The 18617-nt window shown below is 33.1% G+C and overlaps 2 pseudogenes; one reads left to right on the forward strand and one right to left on the reverse strand.

Moving 5' to 3' along the window:
* Window positions 1-8099: 8099 nt before the first annotated feature.
* LOC149547091 (uncharacterized) lies at window positions 8100-9149 on the reverse strand (annotated as a pseudogene).
* A 489-nt stretch (window positions 9150-9638) lies between these two features.
* Window positions 9639-18617, forward strand: part of LOC149547092 (alpha-galactosidase-like) — a 46062-nt pseudogene continuing 37083 nt past the window's right edge.

The following is an 18617-nucleotide window of genomic DNA, read 5'->3' on the forward strand; positions in this document are numbered from 1 at the left end:
GTTCACCTCTAGAGATTTTAACAAATTTTGTAAAGAGAATGGAATCAAAAGACAACTATCCTCCCCTAGAACACCTAAGTAGAATGAGATTGCTAAAAGAAGAAATAAATTAGTAGTATAGGCAACAAGAGCGACGATGTTTGAGAATGAAGTTTCTAAGACATTTTGGAGAGAAGCAACCAATACAATAGTATACACTCTAAATAGAGTACAATTTAGAAAAGGTATGAGCAAGACACCCTATGAATTATGGTTTGGTCATTCACCATCAGTCAAGTATTTCAAAATATTTGGAAGTAAATGTTACATTAAGATAGATGATAACATTGGTAAGTTTGAACCAAGAAGTGATGAAGGTAAATTTATTGGTTATTCATTAAAAAGTAAGGCATATATATGTTTTAACTATAGAATTAAGACAATAGTTGAATGTGCAAATGTAAGGATTGATGAAAAGTTTGGAACTAAGGAAAAGATGGTAGATTATAACTCTGATAAAGAAGAAGATAATTATAGAATTGTTAGACAAAATATAGAAGTTTTCTATGAGACTAACAATGATCTATAGAATGATGTGTTAATTATTGAACAAAGAGGAGAGAAAAGATCTAAACCTAGGGATGAGATAATAGTTGAGATGTCAACTCCTACCCCTAACATGAATCTGACAAAGAATCATCCTCTAGAGAAGATAATTGGAACTAAAGACAAAGGTGTGATGACAAGAAACATAGTTAATGAAGAGATATGTTTGATTTCTCAAGTTGAACCTAAGAGCGTAGATGAAGCATGTAAAGATGATCATTGGATTCAAGCAATAAAGGAAGAATTAGATTAGATTGTGAAGAATGAAACATGGGAGTTAGTTTCTAGACCTAAAGAAAAGAATATGATAGGAACTAAATGGGTATTTACAAACAAGATAAATGAGCAAGGTGAAGTTGTGAGAAACAAGGCTAGACTTCAAGGGATATTCACAACAAGAAGGCATAGACTATAAGGAGACATATGCACCTGTAGCCAGAATGGAAGTAGTGAGAATGTTCCTGGCTTATGTAACAAATAAGAAGTTTAAGGTTTATTAGATGGATGTTAAATCAACTCTCCTAAATGGAGAACTTGAAGAAGAGGTATACTTTGAGTAGCTTGAAGGATCCCCTCTAATAGAAGACAAGGAAAAGGTATACAAACTAAAGAAATCTTTATATGGTCTAAAGAAAGCACCTAGAACCTGGTATGTAAGGTTGGACATCTATTTGGAAAAGCTTGGATTTGCTAAAGGTATTGAAAATAGTAACTTGTATTTGAAATAAATTAAGAATGGTTTGTTGGTAATAGTAATATTTGTTGATGACATCATATTTAGAGGCAATGATGAAGCAAGTGATAAGTTTGCTGAAGAAATGAAGAATGAGTTTGAAATGAGCATGATAGGAGAAATGAAGTTTTTCCTAGAATTGCAGATTGTGTAGAACAATGATGGTATTTTCATTTCACAAGCTAAGTACCTAAAAGGCTTGTTGAAAAGGTTTAGATTACAAAGTTGTAAACCTATTGGTACACCTATGATAACTGGTCACAAGTTATCCAACAAAGATGAGACACCTACAACATAGTAGAAGAAGTAAAAATATGTGATTGGAGGTTTGCAATATCTAACTCACACTAGACCAGATATAAAAAATGCAGTTGGGATTGTAGCTAGATTTCAAGCTAATCCTAAGGAGTATCACTATCTAGCAGTAAAGAGGATATTTAGATATTTGAAAGGAACATCTGACTATGGAATTTGGTATGATAGATTGAGTGATTTCACTCTATGTGCATATACTAATGTTGATTGGATAGGCGGTATGGATGACAAAAAGAACAGTAGTGATGGAACATTTTTTCTTGGAGGAAGATTGGTTTCTTGGCTAAGCAAGAAACAAGATTGTATTTTGTAGAGTACAGTTGAAGCAGAGTATGTTGCAACAAAAAATGACTGTAATCAAGTTATGTGGACGGGGCAAATGTTGAAGGATATCAGGATTGAGTTTGAAGAACCTGTTATCATATACTATGATAACACAAGTATAATGAGTATATCTAAGAATCATGTATTGCATTCTAAGACTAAGCATATATCTATTAAATATCAGGTGCTAAGAGAGAAAGCAACAAAAAAAGAGATTAGATTAGAGTATGTGAGTACTAAAGATCAGATTGTAGATATCTTTATGAATCCTTTACCTAAAGATACATTTAGGTACTTGAGAGGTATGCTTAGGGTTATGCCCCTACCTACTTCTGAGTAGATGATGTAGTAATTGCATCAGTCTAGTGGTACAAAGCATTATTGTTAAACTGGATTGAATGTTGATGCTTCTTGTATGGGGGAGTATCTGTGATGAGTTGAGTCATTTAGGACTCTTGGTATTTGGTTTTTAATAGTATCTTTGGACACTCGAGTTGGTTGAAGACTTGGAACAATTTACTAACAACTGGTATTTAACAATTGGTATACTATCATATTAAGGCCTTTGACATTGATGTCAATGGTGGAGAATATGCATGAAAAACATCTCTTAAGTAATGGTAGAGAATAACTCCTAAGTATGAATGGGAAAGTTGTACCTGAATGGAGGAGAGATGTCTCTTTAGGGAGAATTAGAAATATTCATGTAAGGAAGCAGGAATATCTCTAGGAGATATGTACCTAATGTATTGAGAGTCGTTAGCATGTGAACAAGTGATGCTAATCCTAGAAGTGTTCTAGAGGATTTTAGACTTGATTAATGAAGAGGATTTGAGAAGATGAGAAAAATAGCAACAACAAAGTATTGTTTTGGTATACTCAGAACTTAGATGTTTTTTCATCTACATTGCCATCAATTCCAAAGGGGGAGATTGTTAGCATGAACGCTAATGATACTAATTTGGGGGAGTATCCTAAGCATTGGAGAGTATTGACATGCTGCATTCATGACTATGTTTGTCATTGATGTCAACATAGCAATAAGTTTTGTGGAGATTGATAGAGTAACAAAGAGAGATTGTAGTTGTATGGACAAGGTGTTGCTTATTTGGTGATGCGCGATCATGGACATGTTTAGCACATGGTCTTGATAACGTGGTTCAATGTGCAACACATAATTTGAAGACATATGGAAGTTGTACCTATTTTATAGAGAGCAATTTAGAGACAGAGCATTAGGAAAGTAGTTCATGATGTTTGTTTGTTATCTTACATCTGAGATGCAATGAAGAGATGCGCAGTCAACCAATGATAGAGGACAATCTATTATTGATGTTAGCAAGTGCACAAGCCCTAGTATCACACATGTGAAGTTTTATATAGATTGTGAGCCGATAATACTATTGTAATTGTAATTAATTAATTATCTTATTATAATTAATTGGGAAAGCCTCAAGGTCGACTCAAGGAATTATTTTGAAGATATGGTATAAAGGAAAGATGTTTTCCTTGTTTGTAATGAATCCATTTTTGGATGAAATATGAAGTGTGAAAAGGAGTAGAGTGTTTACTAAATGTTAGTAAGTGATCCAAGGGATTATTGGATGTGAGTTTTGTGATTTGGTTACAAGATCAGAAGGAGCAAAAGTTTGGTTGACAGGACAGAGATAAAGGAAGGAAGTTAATTCATTTCTATTATTCTACAAGGAATAATACAGAGATCATTTGGACAGTGGGTTCATTGGTCTTATCCTTGAAGCTGTTTGGGTAGTGGCTCCAACTGTCTTCCACAACTCCTAACAAGGTTGGAATCTCCTAATAGGCATTCAAAGTCTCCTAACAGGGACTCATATGTACTAAATGTATTCATAGACTCCTAATAGGGTCCATCCTTTAACAAGGAACATTTATATTAGCACATCATCTTGTGGGTAGCATCCCCACCGGCGTTTTCCTTCTGATCAAGGGTTTTCCTAGTTAACATATCTGGTGTTATTGTGTATGAGTATCTTGTTGTGGTTTCTGATTATATTTCTCATATGGTTAAGTTTGTTTAAGGTTGAAAATTGTGATAATAGTTGGATAATTGATTCACCCCCCTCTTAGTTATGTTGGTGGACTATATATTCTAATAGGTCACAACCAAGCATACTCTCTACTCCCATCCTAGCTTATACTAGCACTCAAGGCTTGGGCAAGGAAAAACATTGACTCTTATTAGTTCATTTTAACCCCATTTAATGAAATGTTATCAATTATTAAAACAACTTACAATGGGTTACCTAGGCAACCACTTATGGCTTCGACCTACATTGCAAGCCACTTCCCAGCAAACACATAGATTTCCTACCCTAGGTTCATAAAAAGTACAACTCATAAAAGCACAATTTTCACCTCAGTCCTTTACAAGCAACCAAAAAGTACCTATAGATAAAATATGGTATTCACCCTAGTCCTTTACAAGAAACTAGAAAAAACTTAAAGATAAAACACAATAATCACCTTAGTCTTATGCAAGCAATTGGAAAGCACCAAAAGATAAACAATCAAAACTCAAAAGTTACAACAAGAAAGTCACAATAATCACCTCAATTTTATACAAGCAATTGGAAAGCATAAACATATAACTAATTGAAGACTTGAAGGTTATTCTAGGAAAATCATACCATTCACCCTAGTTCTACACAAGAACTGGAAAGCACTAAAAACATTGATCATAACTCATCATAGAAAGCACATGACACATCACCGTGGTCAGTTATAAAAGATCATGACCAAATATAACCATAACATCATCATAGAAGAAAAAAACCCCAGCCTCTAGTAAATATCCTAACTGGCCAAAGAACTAAGTCAAACCTGAACCCCAACACAAAGAAAACATGCATCATAGTAGCGTAGTTTGTAATAAAATTAGTTTTCATTTATCCAAGGTCATGTTTGCTAAGAACTTTGAATCCACGATTATTCCAAAAATAACATTCTTAAAATTTTAAATGAAAAGTTCTTTTAAATAATAATCTCAAGAAAAAAATGTTTATCAAATTTATACTGATATTCTATTTAACAAATTCTTGTTATTAAAAACTTAATAATAATTATTAAATTATTAACAGTAAGTAATTATTTAATTATTAACAAAATAATATAACAAAACATTAATTTATTAACAATGACAATTATTACATTAGCAACATAATAATAATTAATAATAATATAATAATAATATAATTATTAATAAATTATAAAATAATTTAAATAAAATTGCAAATCTCAAAGTGCGATGTATTATCACATAACCCAAAAGTCAGGAAGCTGCATAACGGCTTGGTTGCCAAAAGTAATTGCTGCCTTAGAAGCGTTGGCTGTGGGGAGCACGTGGAGTTTACAACCCCTCTCTTATTTTTTTAATATATATTTGTATTTAATAAAAGCATTAAAATAGTGCCCTCTCTTATTAAATTCGCACAATCCAAATTTGCATGGGAAATATTAATAACACGAAATTTAATATATGTATATAATATTGTTATAGTAGATTTATTTACTATGGTAATTTTATATAATATATATATTTTTAAATCAATTTACGTGACAGACCTTATAGGAAAGTTACAAACAACTAATCAAATTTTGTATAACAAATCCTAAATTCTTTATTTTTTTAAAACCCTACCCGAATCAACAATATAGATCTCTAAACTTACAAAACAAGGGTTTCAAATCATCAATTCATTTATAGAGGTTTCTGAATGAAAAACAATTAAATTCACAAACAAGGGTTTCAATTCAATTAAATTCTGAAAACCATTCAATTCAGACACAAAAAAGACATATATTTCAATGAAAGAAACTACTATGCAAAACCTACGAGATTCTACCTAAATCTGATACTAAACAATCAAATGCATAGAACTTGCAAGCAATTTCTTTTTCTTTTGAAACCCTCTTCTCAAAAATTGGCTCCTCCAAACCTGTGTGTGAAGAAATGAGCTCTAATTCCTTAATACAGAGCTTTCTCTAATTAGGGCTTTGGTTTTACAGTCATGTGAAACCTTTTTCTTAATATTTTATTATATTTTAACTTCATGTGCAACCTTTTTGTAATTTAATTAAAATAACATTATTAAATCAATTCCTTTCACTCTTTTATTAAATCATAATACATCTTTACTTAAATATTTATTAATTTAATAATAATTTTAGAGTTTGATATAAAAATAAAACTCCTAAATAAATTATTATTAAATTAAATAAATATAATTATGTCACAATTAGAACTTTAATTAAATCTTTAAGTTTAATTCTTTAATTTAATTAATTTCTCAATTAATTAAATATGATTAAATATTGATTTTTCTTTATAAAAATTTCATTAAATTAGATCATTAAATTATCTTTTAATTTGGTTTAATTATACCAGAAAACCATAACAGAACCATAAGACTAAATACAAAAACTCAATTTAAAGAACATAGTACCAAATCAAACTCAAGGGTCAAAATCATGAATTCACATCACTTGACGAATTTGGAAGGGTAAAACTTAGATACTTGTCCTACTTTCTAGGACATTTAGCTTAAGGGTAGGATTTGGAGTCAAGAATTATCTCCCCTCTTTTACCATTGAGATACTGTGATAAGGCATGCTCATTCTGACAATTTAGGGAAGTCAATGCCCAATACCTACAATCTGCATAAAATCTAACCATGTACATACACATAGAATCTAAACTAAACATGCAATGGCAGAGACTGGTGCATTATGTATGTTAGTAAATAATTTTTGCCCTTCAACAAGAATTACAAAACAAGATTCATACACCCAACAAGAAGGATAAAATGTACTAACAATTGGATAGGTTATCATTGATTAATAACTATCCTCTGAATTAAGAGGTACAAGTCCCTCATAAAAGATATTCAATGAACATGATATCTAGTTGTGTCTTTAACTTGAAGACGCAAAAGGATTTCTAACACCCACCCATCAACATGAGGCAAATGTAATTACTAGATCTATAAATAAAGAAGGAAGACAAATAAATAACTCTATGATTGCTTATTCAACTTCCCATATTACATTATAGAAGAGTTAAGAGGGGTGATAGATATCATTATGCAAAAATGTGAGTGCATAAACCATAAGATTACATACATCACAAATCTGGTGTAATAAACATGAGTGTGTCCAAAATAGGAAATAAAAGACCATAAGATCTTTCAAACCAGAAACACGAGTGTACAGACCATAGGATCAAACACACGCATATCCTCTTTATTTTAGAAATGTAATAGAATAACAATAGTATTATTCCATCCCTCCATTACAACCAGACTGCAAAAAAAATCTATCTCCCCTTATTACAAAATAGAAATCTCTTCCCCTTGAAGCGACTGTAGAACTTGCAGATCATAAAAGAAGAGCCCTTTACAAATGTTCTGCCCCTATTAAATAAATTTTCCAAGAAGTTGGACAATCACCACAACTTCTTATCAAACTCTTTGTCTTCTCCGACACTTTACTATAATAATTAATTCTTATAAAAGAATTAATTATTTTACATATTTTCTCAACTTTAATCAATTGCCCAAGAGCTTTTACAATTTCATTTCATAAGAATAATTAATTCTTTTTAAAGAATTAATTATTTCAATTTTTTTTTTTACATTTACCATACCCCATCAACTTCATTTATCATTTGACCTTCAATATCACATTATAATAGCAATAATTAATTCTTTTGGAATTAAAGAATTAATTATTTGAAAGAACATATTAAAAGTACGATTTTAATTATTTTGCAAATATTAATATTTACATATTTAAATAATTAAATATAATTCTTTTTTCTTTGAAGGTCTTTTCTTTTTTAAATTGTTTCAGAGGGGTAATACTTAGGGATTCAAAACCCTAGGTAATAGTGGCTCTTTTTGGGGGCTACGGTCTATGCTAGGGTGCAGAGAACTCCAAGATCTCTGTCTGTTGTTGTCTAGTGTTGTCCATTGGGTGTAGAGTCATTTATCAAAGTGAACCTAAACTTGTACCCATTCAATGAGTATTACAATAAAATTCTTATTAATATCTCTAACTTCTTCTTTCCAATAGGTGTTGTCACATCTCTGCAATCTTGGATCTTCAATTAATGTTGTGAGTCTCCCATGACAACTTCTACACTTGTTGGGGTGGCAATGCATCCACCTATCAAACCTCAGAACTTTTCTCTCAAAAGTTGAGAGGCTCATTCACCACAAAAATAGAATCCTTTTTTAGCTGAAGTGAGTTTTCTGTAGTCAGTGGATGAACCAATTGGATGAACTACACATTACTCCTTCAACAAAGAGATGAAAGGGTAAGAGTAAATCTCTATACAGACCACCCTTGTATAGCTGATCAGGAGGCCTATTGGAAGTAGCAACCAAGATAATTCCTTTGTTAAAAAGATTCTATTCAATATCAATGCATCAGCTACATCATTTACCATGAACTCATCAAGGCACAATAAAATTGCTTCCCTTGAAATCTCCTCAACAACAACATCTAATGGATCACTAACACCTTTATGTCTTTACAAGTAGCTATGTACACCCAACATCAAGTCATGAAAATGAATTCTTTTCTTTCTCCAAGTTTCAGGCAATTGCTCATAAAACAATTCCATTAGCGTTGTTTTTCCTGTGTCCACCCTGCCATATAGATATAAGCCATGAATACATGACAAAGAAGTCTTTTGAATGATGTTCCAAAATTAGCTCCTGCTAGCTTGACCAGATGATGCAAACCTTTCCAATCCATAGGATTCAACACCATCCATCAGCTCATCATACAACCTTTGAAGAACTCTCAGCATCTCTTCCTGATCTTTGTCACCTGTCATAAGCTCTCCTGGTGCTATTTTCTTTTCATACTCTACTAGGGGACCCTTTATTTCCATATCCATTGTTGCATCAATTAAAGCATCTTTGCTACAATTTTTTACTATATATAATAGTAAGCTTCATGAAATTTTAGCATGCTATAGACCAATACTGATTTAATTTTCCAAAATAGGGCCACATAGCATAGAATATGTTAATGCTTTATGCAGCTTGACAATACATCTTCCAACCCTACTTATGCACCCATCAAATGCACCCTCTTTTGTAAGCCAGTAAATTGACCTCGAATTAGCTGCTTGGATCATAGACCTCATTGTTTACCAAAATCTTAGTCATTTGTGTTCTCCTAGCCACATGAATGAGAGATGCACGCTCAATCCTTTCTGCCATCCTTTAACACAAACTCTTCTCTGTGCTTAAATGGAGACATGATCTTTGTGGTTGTATTCTAATAAGGAGCTATCTCGATAGAAGTTACATGATGCCTACATGCCTTAACCATCTGGATGCTGCTAGAAATCACTTGATAGCCTATAATTGCAATTGATGCATTGTCGTATGATTCATTCACTAAACTTGATATTAAATTCATCAATCCCAAACTCTTCGTGCGCACACCACTTTCTCTCATTATCATAACTCTGAATCACAATTTTTAGGAGAATGATGATGCTGACAGATGCATTTTTTATAAAATTTTTCCAACATTTTGATTCCTCTAGAGGCACGGGTTAGGCATAAGCACTAAGAAATCTCTAAAGCTTGCATATACTCGCCATATGATAGAAACATCTTTGCTGGAGATGGGCATTATGGAGTGGGGTCACAGGTGAAAATGTAAGACACTGTGAGATTTCATTTGAAAGAATTCCTTCGCAAAGTTGTCTAGCTAGCTCGGTAAGTGCAGAATTCCCACAACTTCATCTGTTATTTGGATAGTGTTACAGAACTAGTGCAAAATATGTCATCAACTTTTGGAGTTGCTTCGCTCCTAGTTTGTCAAAGAGGAGGCGTTACTAATACCATGTTGGTTTTATGTCCTTACCATCTTAAATAGGTTGCTAATCCTATAATTATTTGGGTTCAACAAAACTCATTCCTTCATTAATGCATTGATCTAGATTTCTTCACAAACTGATGATCTTAGGCAATATCCTTCCCTGCCCATGGAGAACAGAGGCTATAGTGACTCCCATATCTATATTGAAGATTTATAGAATGGTCATCACACCACAAGCCAACTTCGAGTAATCATCTCCCATATCTTAAAATCAATAATTTCTACCACCAAATGTCATTCATTCACCATTGCACTATTTATGTTTTTTCCACAGTTCATTTTAAATTTGTTTTGATGCCGCCAACAAATGTGCAGTAGTCCCAATCTCATACCCATTATTGTAAAATGAATCCATACACATCATTATTTGAAAATCCACCTTGGGAAGAATAGCTCATTCTTTAAGAAGAACTATCATATCTACCCATATTTTACTTTTTTGGAGTTTCTATTAAATCACATGTTAAAACCTATTCTTAAAACCAAACTCCACCTTCATCTAAGACTCCACCATTTAATACCTATTCTTAAAATCAAACTCCACCTTCATCTAAGACTCCACCTATCACTTGACACTTTTGAATCAATGAAGAAGGTCTATTTTTTCAAAAATTGGATTGACTCAAGGGAAGGGAAGGATTAAACGATTATGCAACTTTATTGAAGGGGAAACAACAACAAAACAAAACAAGAAACAAACAAGCCAAAAATTGCAAAATGGAAATGATTATTTACAATGGAGAGGAGAAAATCCTAAAACTAAATATGACCATTTATAGGTTGGAAAAAGTATGAGCCCTTCTAAACCAACTTTGGATATAATGGAACTAGATTTTTCAAAAGGTAAGCTAAAAACAACCAAAGTGTAAGGTTTCTCCTATTAACAATGCAAGGTAGGGGTGGAAAAATGAACACAGATTCAAGAGTATTCTCATGAATAATATGAGTTTCTTCGGAGTGAAATATGGAATGAATTTCTTGCATAGAATTTTCACCACTATATTTGAAATTTCAACAAACTCTTCCATACCTTGATCTTTTGACTGTTGAATTGATTCCTCCAAATGTGACATTGAGGAGAGAACTCTAGAGTGTCGCAAAACAAATTGATCCTCTTCTTCTTCTTGGCTATCATTTGGTTCTCTTTCAATATCCTTTTCTTGCATCAATCCCATTCCACCAATTTCTTTTTCTTCAAACATTTTCTCTTCCTTTTCTACTTCTGAGCAATCATTTGATGCTTTAGCTGTAGTAATGTTTTATTAGTCTCTAAGAGATCAAATAAGAAATGCTCATAGGAAAAGCTATCCAAGCCTTCCCAAACAACATCATTTGGTGGAATGTCATCATAAGTCTCAAATACAAAAGAATCAAATTATGAAGTTTGAAAATCTCCTAATAAATTTTCATTTGATCTTTCAACCTCTAGGCTTTGTTCAGTGGGAGATATATCAATTGTGTGTTGTCTTTGATGTCACACAAATGTCATATCAATCATCATACAGAGTCTATTGAGCTTAGTTGGTCAGCAAGGCAACGAACAAAGTCTACCGAGCTCAGTTGGTCAACAAGGTAAAGGACAAAGTCTACCAAGCTAAGAAGATTAGTAAATAAAATTTGCAGTGTCTATCGAGTAGACAGTTGTTATCGAGCTTTCAAGAAATTTAGTTGTTATCGAGCTCACTCAGTCATCAAAGGGAAATATGGAAGAAATAGTTCTTACTGAGTTGTCACAGACAAAGAAGGAATTTAGTTCTTATCGAGTCAACTCGATAACCAAAGGATTTTGTAGAAGTTGTAATGTTAATCGAGTCAAGACGGTTAACTCAAGAAATTTTTGGAAGCAGTATCTACCGAGAAGGGTCGGCCAGTGAAGGATTTCATTAATTTTTGAAATAATGTCTATTTGTCTAAAATAATATTTGTAGCCGACTGATGTATGGTTTATTGGTAAATGTAACATGTGAATGAGTTGACTTGATAATTTGAATGGTATAAATAAGAAGTCAAGTTGTGAATTCTAATTGTGAGAAATGGATTTGATGTGAGATGAAGACTGATTATTGTGGAAGCAAATTTTGAAGAATGATCAGAGATCATTGAGGAGCAACAAAGCTATACTTGATCAAGGAGGATCTAATGATGATGAACCGAGACCTGTAATCAACAAAACTAGTTGTATCTTAATTCAAGTCAATTCATTGTTACTTTCTAACAATTAGCAGTGATTTCAAATCTCTTAACAGAGTTGGTTTAATAGCCATTTTGTAAATCCTCTAACAAGGTGACAGTTCAGTTCAATTGTTCTAAAGACCTCTAGCAAAACCACTCGTAACAGGGTGATTAAATCCTCTAACAGGGTCACACCTAATAGTGTGTATTGTAACCTTTAACAAGGTTGGCTCCTAATAGGGCTCACTTCAAAAGAGTGAAAAATTGGTAGCTAGTTACTTGGGGGGTTTTCCCATATTGGGTTTCCATGTAAAATTTGGTGTCTCTTATGTTCATTTTATTTAACTTTTGCATGCATATTAATAATTATTAATGCTAGATGATCAGTAACTAGTTAATCTACTGAGTTACAACATTCTTACAGTGTTTATCAAGTATCGGCAGTAAATAAGTATTAAAGACATCTAAGGGATCTGTGGATTTGTTTTGTGGTGACTGATTCACCCCCCCTCTCAGTTACTCCATCTATAATTCCAACAATTGGTATCAGAGCTTTTGGTGCTCACAGGAAAAGATTTCAAGGATCTAAGCCAAAGGTCAGGATGTCTTATAAGAGGGAAATTCCAAGACTTAACAGGGACAACTTCTTAGCATGGAAAAGGTTGATGAGACTTCATCTAGCTTCTATTGGAGATACAAGACTGAAGTTCTTTGATGAAAAATATGTAGAACCTGTTGGTACATTATCTATCAATTATATTGCTAAAAAGAAGACCCATAACAACATGATGATAGATATAGCATCTACTCTAAGTTATGAAGAATTTGATGACATCAAGGACTGCAAAATTACCTTTGAAATGTGGAACAAGCTGAAAGAAATCTATGGAGGAGATGATAATGTGAGAAGAGCCAAAGCAGAAAGTTTGAGAGGACAATTTGATCAAATGAGGATGAGAGAGGATGAAAACATTGCAAAATATGTTGAAAGAGTTAAAGTATGTTTTAGTGCAATCAAAGCATCTAGAGGAGATATCAAGGAGGAGACAGTTATAAGTAAAGTTCTTAGAACTCTACTTGCCATTTATGTAATCAAAGTCTCTGCAATTCAAGAAAGAAGATGTGCAACAAATCATAAGATAAATTTAGAAGCCATAGTTGGAAGATTGACTGCATTTGAGCTAGACAACTATGATAATTATGTTCTAGTTGCCAAGAACATTGAATCATCATTTGAAGCCAAGCTTTCACTCAAAGAAAAAGGCAAAAAGTTAAAGGATCCTCAATCAGATAGTGATGAAGAATCAAAATAGAGTACAAACAGTGATCTTGAGGTGGTTGAAGCTCTGCTAGCAAGAAAATATTCAAGAGGCAAAGGAAAATACAAAAGTAAGGTTCCTCTAATCTATTTTTTTGTGAAGAAATTGGACATATTGCTACTAGGTGCCCAAATAAGCAAAACAAGGATGAGAAAAAGGGTCATAAGTGCAATGGCAAGAAATACTTCAAATCATTAAAGGACAAAGGTAAGAAAACATGTTTCATGGCTAAAGATTTTAATGATTCTGATGATGAAGAAGAAGATGAAATTGTTTACATAGCTATAAAAGATGAATCTGATAATGACGAAGAAATGGCACTCATTTCTCATGTGAGAAAAAATGATACATGGATTATAGATAGTGGTTGTTCTCATCACAAGACTGGTGATAAAACTAAGTTTGAACACTTTGAAGACTATGATGGTGGTAGTGAAAGATTTGGTAACAATGAACCTTGTTGTATAAAAGGAAAAGGAAGAATCTCGCTAACCAAGGAACTTGTATGTGATAATGCATATTGGGTAGAAGGACTAAAGCATAATTTGTTGAGTGTGGAATAGCTACTCAATAATGGATTTAAAGTGGAGTTTATGCATGGAAAAGCAAGACTACTAGATGGCAAAGGAAAGTTGATTGGATCAGGCACTCAAACTAAAGGTAACTTGTTTTATCTTGAACTTGGATGTTCATGTTTTATTGCTCGAGTTGAAGAGAGTTGGTTATGGCATAGGAGGTTATGTCATGTAAACTTTGACAACTTGGTAAAAATAAGTAAATTTAGGAAAGTAAGAGTCATTCCTAACATTAAGAAACCTGAGGTTGGTCTATGCAAGAATTGTCAAATTGGTAAAATGGGAAAGACTAGCTTTAAAAGCAAGAATTATCAGTCTAAAGAAATTTTAGAAATTGTGCATACTAATTTACATGGACCTATTGGTATTGAAAGTTATACTGGTGAAAAATTCTTCATGCTTTTTGTTGATGATTATTCAAGAATGATGACTGTCATGTACCTAAGAGAGAAATCAAAAGCATTTGAAAAGTTCAAATGGTATTTGGCTAGAGTAGAAAAAGAAACAGGCAAAAGACTAAAATGTTTAAGGTCTAAAAGAGGTGGTGAATTTATTTCACATGAATTCAATAACTTTTCCATTGAAAGGGGAATCAAAAGACAAGTTTCAGCACCAGGAACTCCTGAACAAAATGGAATAGCTGAAAGAAGGAACATATCTATCATGGACTGTGCAAGAACCTTAATGATTGAGAAGAGCATTGCTATCAAATACTGGAAAGAAGCTATCAACACTGCAGTTCATACCTTGAATCGAGTACAATTGAAAAAGGACTCATTCAAGATTCCCTATGGGTTATGGTATGGCTACAAACCTAATGTAAGTTACCTAAAAGTATTTGGAAGAAAATGTTACATTTTGAAAGAATCTAGAAAAGGTAAATTTGATGTAAAGGGTGATGAAGGAATATTTTTGGGATATTCTTGCAAAAGTAAAGCATATAGATGTTTGAATCTGTCTACTCAAAAAGTCATAGAAAGTGCACATGTGAAAGTTGATGAGTTTGCAGAAAGATCTGAAGAAGAAAGCAAAAGGGAACCTGAAGACTATAGGAGATTTGTTTACATTGAACCTAATACAATGCCAAGTTTACCTATTAATTAGGAATCCTCAACTCTAGAGTCTTTAGTAACCAAGTCACAGGAAGTTCAAACTGAGCTAATGTCTCCCGAGTTGCAAATAGAAGCTACCAAATCAACATCTACCGAGCTCGAGCAACTAGATCTAGAACTAGAAGTTGAGACATAGAAGGATAACAATGGAAGTTATTCAAAAGGCAAGGAGCCTATGTTAGCCAAGTATGTCAGGAAGCATCATGCACCAAATCAAATCATTGGAGATAAATCAAAAGGAACAATGACAAGAAGTAAGTTAAAAGGCACTTGTTTACTTATTGATTTTGAACCTAGAAATGTCAAAGATGCATTAGAAAATGAAAGTTGGATTGAAGCCATGAATGAAGAGATAGAACAAATAGAGAAAAACAAAACATGGAATCTTGTACCTAGACCTAAAGACAAAAATGTGATTGGAACTAAGTGGGTATTCAGAAACAAGTTAAATGAAGATGGTAAGGTGTCAAGGGACAAAGCTAGACCGGTATGCAAAGGATACTCTCAAGAAGAAGGTGTAGACTATGGTGAGACTTTTGCTCCTATTGCAAGATTGGAAGGTGTCAGAACCTTACTTGCATATGCTGCATACAAAGGATTCAAAGTTTATCAAATGGATGTCAAGTCAACATTTCTCAATGGCATATTGGATGAAGAGGTTTACATTGAACAACCTGAAGGTTTGTTGATCCAAACAAGAAGGACATGGTCTGCAAACTGTGAAAAGCATTATATGGTCTGAAACAAGCCCCTAGAGCATGGTATGAAAGATTGCATAACTATCTTATTTAGATTGTTTTTCAAAGAACTAATGATAACAATAGTCTGTACATAAACGAAGGACTAGATAATAAGATTGTTTTAGCAGAGATATTTGTAGATGATACTTTGTTCACAGGAAATGATGATCTTTGCAAATATTTTTTAGAACAAATGAATAAAGAATTTGAAATGTCAATGTTTGGTGAAATCAAATTCTTTGTTGGTCTTCAAATTCAATAGAGTAAGAATGGTATCTACATTACTCAATCCAAATACATCAAGGAAATATTGAAAAAGTTTGGTATGGAAGACTACAAACCAGTTGGGACTCCTATGTGTATTGGATTGAAACTTACCAAGGATGATGAATCAAAGGAAGTGGATCAGACATTGTATAGATCTATGATTGGAAAGTTGTAGTATGTAGTGCATACAATACCAAACATTGCCCTTGCAATAGGAATTGTAGCAAGATTCTCAGCAAAACCAAAAGAAAATCACATGATGGCAATCAAAAGGATCATGAGATACTTAAAAAGAACTAAATATTATGGATTATGGTATAAACTTGGAGGAAATCTGGATTTAAAAGTGTTCACTAATGCAGATTGGGCAGGAAATGTTGATGATAGAAAGAGCACAAGTGGAGGAGCTTTCTTTCTTGGAAAAAGGTTGGTTTCTTGGACAAGTAAAAAGCAAAATTGTACATCCCAATCCACAACAAAGGCTGAATATGTTGTAATAGCAGTAAACTATTCAAACATTGTGTGGTTCAAACAATTATTGGAAGGTATGAAGCAAGAAATCAAAGAACCTGTTGTTATGTTTTGTGATAACACAAGTGCAATTAATATCTCCAAAAATCTAGTAATGAATTAAAAAACCAAGCATATTGCCATAAAGTATCACTTTGTTAGAGAATTTGTACAAGAAAAGAAAATTAGGTTGGAATATGTCCATACAAAGGAACAAATTGCTAACATATTCACAAAGCCCTTACCTAAGGATGCATTCTTGTATCTACGAGGTAAGTTAGGGGTCATTCCCCTATCCGAAGCTCACTAAAATATATTTTTAGTGATGCATCAATAGAAACAGAATTGAAGATCTATCAGTTGATGCAACAAAGTAATGAAGACATTGCATATGAATCAGTACATTAGGTACAATGCATTTAGTTGATTTATGTTGTCTTTGGCATGTGCTGTCAAAAAGGGAGAATATACTATCATATCTTTCTGAAATTTGCAATATAATAAGAGTTTGTGTAAGAGGGAGAGATTATTATGAAAGAGGGAGTTCGTTATGAAGTATTTTGTTAGTAAAGACTTGTTTTCAAATTTCATTCTGCTATGACATGTTGTGTTGCCATCAATGCCAAGAGGGAGATTGTTGGATACGATTGTTCAATTGTGTGTTGTCTTTGATGTCACACAAATGTCATATCAATCATCAGATGGAGTCTACCGAGCTCAGTTGGTCAGCAAGGCAATAGACAAAGTCTACCGAGCTTAGTTGGTCAGCAAGGTAAAGGACAGAGTCTACCGAGCTTAGAAGGTTAGTAAAAAAATTTTGTAGTGTCTATCAAGTAGACAGTTGTTATCGAGCTTTCAAGAAATTTAGTTGTTACCGAGCTCACTCAGTCATCAAAGGGAAATATGGAAGAAATAGTTCTTACTGAGCTCTCACGGACAAAGAAGGAATTTAGTTCTTATCAAGTCAACGCGATAACCAAAGGATTTTGCAAAAGTTGTAATGTTAACCGAGTCAAGATGGTTAATTTAGAAAATTTCTGGAAGTAGTATCTACTGAGTAGGGTCGGCCAGTGAAGGATTTCATTGATTTTTGAAATAATGTCTATTTGTCTAAAGTAATATTTGTAGTCGAATGATGTATGGTTTATTGGTAAATGTAACATGTGAATGAGCTCACTTGATAATCTAAATGGTATAAATAAGAAGTCAAGTTGAGTGTGAGAAATGAATTTGATGTGAGATGAAGATTGATTATTGTGGAAGCAAATTTTGAAGAATGATCAAAGATCATTGAGGAGCAGCAAAACTATACTTGATCAAGGAGGGTCTAATGATGATGAACATAGACCTGTAATCATCAAAACCAGTTGCATCTTAATTTAGGTCAATACATTGTTACTTTCTAAAAATTGTAGTAGTGATTTCAAATCTCTTAACAGAGTTGGTTTAACAACCATTTTGTAAATCCTCTAACAAGGTGACAGTTCAGTTGAATTGTTCTAAAGACCTCTAGCAAGGCCACTCCTAACAGGGTGATTAAATCCTCTAATAGGGTCACACCTAATAGTGTGTATTGTAACCTTTAATAGGGTTGGCTCCTAATAGGGCTCACTTCAGAAGAGTGAAAAATTGGTAGCTAGTTACTTGGTAGTTTTTCCCATATTGGGTTTCCATGTTAAATCTGGTGTCTCTTGTGTTCATTTTATTTAACTTCTGCATGCATATTAATAATTATGAATGCTAGATGATCAGTAACTAGTTAATCTACCGAGTTACAACATTCTTATAGTGTTTATCGAGTATCAGTAGTAAATAATTATTAAAGACATCTAAGTGATATGTGGATTTGTTTTGTGGTAACTGATTCAACAAGGAGGTGATCATTTCACTACTTTGAGAATGAACCTTTTCTATTTAGGCTTTTCTTTCAAATAATTTTGTTGTTCATAGAGATAAATTCCTGCCTGTGCAATTTCTTTACACTTTGTTCCACTTAGAATCATATCATCATCTAAACTAATAGACTT

Source organism: Cupressus sempervirens, chromosome 7 (assembly GCF_028749045.1).
Source record: "Cupressus sempervirens isolate cs-2001-9-10 chromosome 7, ASM2874904v1, whole genome shotgun sequence".
In the NCBI taxonomy this organism is placed as follows: Eukaryota; Viridiplantae; Streptophyta; class Pinopsida; order Cupressales; family Cupressaceae; genus Cupressus; species Cupressus sempervirens.